This window comes from Castor canadensis, chromosome 2 (genome assembly GCF_047511655.1).
Source record: "Castor canadensis chromosome 2, mCasCan1.hap1v2, whole genome shotgun sequence".
NCBI classification, from domain to species: Eukaryota; Metazoa; Chordata; class Mammalia; order Rodentia; family Castoridae; genus Castor; species Castor canadensis.
The window spans coordinates 130,382,410-130,388,518 of NC_133387.1; the positions used below are offsets into that span (position 1 = coordinate 130,382,410).

The 6,109-nt window shown below is 37.9% G+C and overlaps 1 pseudogene; it reads right to left on the reverse strand.

Annotated features, from left to right (window-relative positions):
- Positions 1-331: 331 nt before the first annotated feature.
- LOC141420956 (small nucleolar RNA U3) lies at positions 332-524 on the reverse strand (annotated as a pseudogene).
- Positions 525-6,109: the final 5,585 nt, after the last annotated feature.

Below are 6,109 nucleotides of genomic sequence, written 5' to 3' on the forward strand. Positions count from 1 at the left end.
TTTTACCCTCAGAAAAGAATGAACAAAAACCACCTGAGAAGCAAAGCTAAGTTTTCGTGCCTACTGCAGTAAGGAAACCATCATCATGACTGAGCCTCCAAATGGAGAGTTTAGAAGACAGCACCTATGTATGGAGTATTTGGACCTGGTCTAGGCAATTTTATGGATATCTTGTATGGCAGGAAACTGGTTTGAATCGGACAGAGTTTATGACATAAGAACTTTGGATTGTTGGACACAATCAGGCAAGACTCTTGAAAGAAGCCTGGATGAACAAGATGTCAGTTTCTTTAAGTAAGTTATCTTTTTCTTTTTTTGACAAGGAAATTATTCAGATTGTGTCCACTCCCTCTTACTCTCCCAAAGAAAGAGTAAAAATTATCACCAATGGCAAATGGCAGTGATAGCAAAGCAACATCAAGAGCCAACTTCAAGCTGTGAGAAAACGCTGTGTGTACTCCTCCCGGTTCTCAGTGCTCTACACATTCAGAACTATAGACCTGATCCCTGAAAAGTATAGTACCAGTAAGAAAGTTATCTTTGCATACTCACCATCTGATCCTCAGAGCAAATATTTCTAAGTATTGCTTCACAAGAAGGCAGAAAAATAGTCTTGACCTCTAGACGTACTCTTCTGTCTAACACAGGGACAGAAGAGTACGTCTGCTGCTAGTGTTTTTAACATAGAGACAGGAATTATGTTGCATTTGGTTCTCACGGGACAATGCTGAATATTCTTCGAAAGGGTTGTACCAATTTACACTCCTACCACAACTATATGAGAACCCATTGTTTCACGTCCTCACCAAGATTTAGGATTGCCCAATTTTTAAAAAAGTTTTGCCAATCTCTTATCATTTAATTTTCTAGTGCCTTGATTTTGAGTGAGATTTGGTATCTTTTCACCTAACCGTTGGCCATTTGGATTTCTTCTTCTGTGAAAGATTCGATCACGTCCCTTGAGATATGCCCAATTTTTATTGTTTGTTTAACTTTTCTGATTGCATTGATCCTAAATATTCTGGATCTTGAAGCATTTCAAACATCATCTCCCAGTCTGTGATTTATAATTTATCTCATTATTTGGTGACTTTTGTTAAACAGAGTTTAAAAATCAAATGTTGGAACATTAGTCAATAGGTTTTATGGTTTATACTTTTGATTTCTTCTCTAAGAAATTCTTAAAATACTTTCCTCAAGTTTTACTTAGATACTTTAAGTTTTTCACTTCTCATTTACATCTATAGATTACCTGGTATTTCTTTTCCTGTGAACAATAATACTATTTAAAAACACACAGTCAGTGAATTATAACGAAAAATAATTATTTACATTTCCTGAATCTTTGGTTTGACCAGTCTTGGCTGTGCTTAGCTGGGCTCAGTTCCAGACTGTGTATTTGGGTCAGGTTTGTTTCACATATCTGCCTTGTTTACACTTACGTTTAGCACAAGTGAACTCAAAATCTCCCTGTAAAATACTTAAGGACTCACTCATCCAGTCAAGGAATAGGCTGTAAATCAGGGACCTCATTATCTTTAGGTCTTGATGCAACTCTAGAACTAAAAGACAAACTTTCTTCCTCCCACACACCCAGCACACACCAGTGCAGCACAGTTGTTGTAACTGCAGTAAACCCTCCCATTCACGCACAAGATCGGACACACCCCACAGTCACTATTTCATAGGAGTATGTGTCCAGGCCCCTTTTCCTTGGGGCTCAGGATTAATATTCAGTTTGAAATTCTGGGAGTGGGTTCCCAGTCTATTCTTTCTCTCTGATGCTTGGTTCTTCCCTCTCCTGTGTCCTTTTCTCCACTGTATTCCTTGATCTCTCCTAAAATGGGCAGTAAGAGTCTTTGATTTTTAGCCAGGCACTGGTGGCTTAAGCCTGTAATCCTGGCTATGTGGGAAGCTGAGACTGGGAGGATCATGGTTTGAAGCTGGCCCAGGCAAATAGTCATGAGATCCCCATCTCCAAAATAAGCAGAGCAAAATGGACTAGAGGTGTGGTTCAAGTGGTAGAGTGACTGCTTTGCAAGTGTGAAGTCCTGAGTTCAAATCCCAGTTCCACCAAAAAGAAAATAAGAGTCTTGGATTCTTAACAACTCCTCAGCTTTATCAGTCTAGCAGGAGCTAGAAAGGTGGAAAGGTGGGCTTAGGGTATGTTCTATATTCAAGATATTCTTGGTTTCTTAGAATCTAGGTTGATATTTTTGTCAAGGAAATTCTTGTTAAGATTTTGTTTTAATTATAGTCCTGTTGCATTCCTTCTATCCTTGCAAATGCATTAGACAATTCAGTTTTTAACAATAAAGATTTTTTTTTATTCTAGTCAACCTCAGGTGCTAAAAGCTATTCCCACAATTCTTTTCTGGGACTTGTTCCCCTTCCCTCTAGACTTTCTTACAGAGAGTTTGGGCATATAAAACTTCTGTGGGACATGCCCTTAATAATTTTAGGGACACATTTGTCAGGCAGAGGACTTTGTGATAATCTGAACAAAGGGTCCAACAGCCAAAATCTTAATATGGTCTTTACCTTGAGACCAGTCTGATAGAATGCTAAATTAAGTCTTTTCCTTGAGTGTCTGGGTCATAATGGCCACACCATTGACTTGGCAACGGTTGCCCATTCTAACCTTTCAAGTGCTTTTTCTGGATTTCCCAATCCTCTATAAATTCTATTTGCACCATTTCAAACATGTCCAAGTTTATATTAATGAGGTGTCTTTTGGAAAACTGCTGGCTTGTTGCCAGGAGAGGCAAGCTTGTGTTAGAAGGTTGGAATTTTGCTGCTACTATAATTTTAGGAGGGAATTTTTATATATCTTTTTACTTTCTATCTTCTGGTTAAATGAAGCCTTTAACTTATAGAGAGTAAGTTAAACTTACAGAAGATAAGTTAGCACTTAGGACTTCTTTATCCCTAGTTACCTGCACTCATCCCTTGGGCTTACTAACACAGCATTTGGGGGCTATTGTGAGGATGTCACCATTGTGTAGATTATGGGGAGACTCCTAGACCCAGTCACTAAGCAGTGGGACCTTGTTTCACCATCTGCATTGTCGTGTTCTGCCCCTGCTAAATGCATAGACACAAGCTAGTCAAGTGTTTTCCACACCTTCTTTTATGAGTAGAAAATAACTTCAAGCACTTAACCTTCAGTACTGCCTTCTTCTACCTAGGACAACTTCGGGCCTGTGTCTTGTGTATAGGCTGAGTTCCAAGTGTCACGGCTTGCTTCCAGATGTGGAGTCCAGCATGTTTGTGACTTTGGCCTTGCTCAATGGCATTTGTGTTTCTTCTCTGTTTCTGGTCCTCAGAAATGCCTTTCTTGTAAGCATTTTGGTCACTGTTTTATATCCTATGGCTACATATTTCCAGTAGAGGGGAAACACCTTGCTTCAGATTTATTGCAAAAGATTTGGCCCGAAGATCAAAATATTTGGTTTTTTATGAAAAAATAGAAAATATTTTAGAAGTCTATTATTAATTAATTTTTATTATTCACTTGTTTTTCTTAAAGGCTGCACACTACCCTACCTGTCTGAATATTGTTTTGGGGGAAAGTTTTCAATGCTAGGAAAGGGGAGTGGAACAAATAGGGAGTAAGTAGAGCAATAAGCCGACAACAGTCAAAGTGATCTGATAACATGTGTATTTAAATTTTTCTCTGGAACATTGAGTTCTGGTCATAGGTGCAGTCTGGTAGACCCTATTATCTTTGAAGTCCCCCAATTGGAGCATTAATACAATGATATAGTGCTTACTGCACCTCTTTGAAGGGCCAGGAACACCACAGAGACATGTCACTGTTTATTTCTCAAGCATGCAGATGGAACAGGTTAACTTTGTCCCATATCCTTTCTAAGAATTCCCTTATGAGGTTGCAAACATGCCCCAGCCGTGTCTCTGATGCCCTATTAGCTAGGGACATGTGTGTGCCAGAGGCAGGGTCTGGATCAGACGAGGACTTTCTCTGAGCATCTTCCTTTTCCCTGGACTGATTTTTAGGTCCCAAGAAAGACTAGATGTCTTTTCCTCAAATCACTGCTAGATAATTGTTCAAAACACTGTAGAGCATAGGTAAGACCATAACCTGGATTTAATGTATGGATCCATCTTTGGCTTTGTCAAGACTCTTCACTCCATAAATATCATGTTCTCATTCATTTCACCAGTTCATCACTGTCCTGTCACCTCCCTTTTCAGTTCTCGTTCATTTCATCAGTTCACCACTGTCCTGTAACCTCCCTTTTCAGACTTTGACCAATCTCACTGCAGGCAAACAGTGTTATTTCTCAAGTCTACACTTGCTCTATCCTCTTGCACTTGTCAATTCATTTCCACAGTAGAAAACTTTAAAACATGCTTAAAAGTAAAATGATCAATGCAAATGATTAAAATTTAAACAGTCCCAAAAAGATATATAATGAAAGCCAACATTCCCTAGCCTCACTCTTCCTCTCCTCAGTAGGAACAATTTCCATTATCAGGGCTTACACTGGTTATTGTGATGTTTCTAAATTCTGCTTTGTTAAAAACTAAAATTATCAACGGAACATTGTCACATTCTTGCCTTGACTGATGAAGATTTAGCCACCTTCTTGTCTCCCACCACACTCATTCCAGTTACATCACCAATCTCAGTTCCACCATTGGCCTCTTCTGCTATGTGAAACTGCATCCTTAAATCCTAACTTCTTTATCTTCTCACTGGAGGCTGCCCTGTCCAACAGAAGAACTCTCCATCTTAATAGAAATGTTGATATCTACTCTGTTCAATATGGTAGCCACTATCTATAGGTGAATATTTAGCACTTGAAATATGTCTAGTGTGACTTAGAACAGCAGAATTTTGTATTATATTTGATCCTTATTCACTTAAATTCAAATGATCACATTTGGCTACTAATATTATAAAGCTTATTTTAATAACTTCCTAGTGATAGAGATACTATATGAAGATTAATCTTATTTTCATGGTACTGGGCTTTGAACTCAGGACCTCATGCTTGCTAGGCAGGCAAAAATTATTGTTTAATTTACAAATGATGAATAGTCTTTAATTTTGTAAGCTAAAATATGATTTGATAGTACATGTCTCAGAATAATATATAATACTATTTGAATTTGGGCAGAATGTATGCTTAAACTATATTGAAATTTAGCAATGTGTTAAGGTGTCAAAAATAGGACTTCTTTCTTTTCCTTAGTAATTATCTAGACCTTGTTACTCAGGGTTAAGTGATGGCATGGTCCCTGTGTTCTCAACCACCAATGCTATGACAGGTTAACTCTAGCTACAGTGTTAAGAAATGATATCTCACCACAGTGTTGCTTCTCAAGTGTTTTGCTTATGCTAACAGATTCTGCTCCGGTGACAGGAACAAGAGATGGGGGTTTGTACCACAGTGTCTTCCTAGTGTTCTTCTGAGCACCCTGTGGTATAAAACCACTCCTCTCCCCACATGGAGAGGGCTAGTCAATCCAGATTAGAAATTCCTCCATTAGCAATGGTAAACATGTTTTATCTAACATGCCAGTTCTGATGATGAATTTTTTTAGTGGTTGTTGAGTATTCTGAGCCTGTGTCTTTGCTCATTAGAGTGCTCTTGTGACATCTGGGTATGGGAAAAGAGAGCACATGTGTCAGACTTTGAGATGGCGATTCTACATTATACAGTAAAACCTACACCATCATTTTGTTCATGTAGTAAAGTCTATATCTGCTAAAACCATGTGAATCTGTTGGCTTTGAAACTAATGAGCCCCTCTGAGGATTGAATTGCTGAATTCCTATGTTTGGTCCATGATGGACTTTTCCATTCTATTTGTGGTAAATGACATCAGTGTAATTTTTTTGAAGGGGTGAGGAAAATGGAGAGGATAAATGATCCTCTATCACTAGGAAGTTATTAAAATAAGCTTTATAATAAAATAATTGTTTACTGCTAAAAATAAAATATTTTACTTAAAATCACATCATGTAGCATATAAAAACATCAAAATGATTTTCTTCCTTTTATTATTTCATTGTTATTTGCTACTGACAGAGGAATTTCTAACACTGAAAAAGTTTGGAAGCACCATCTTTTAGATTAAA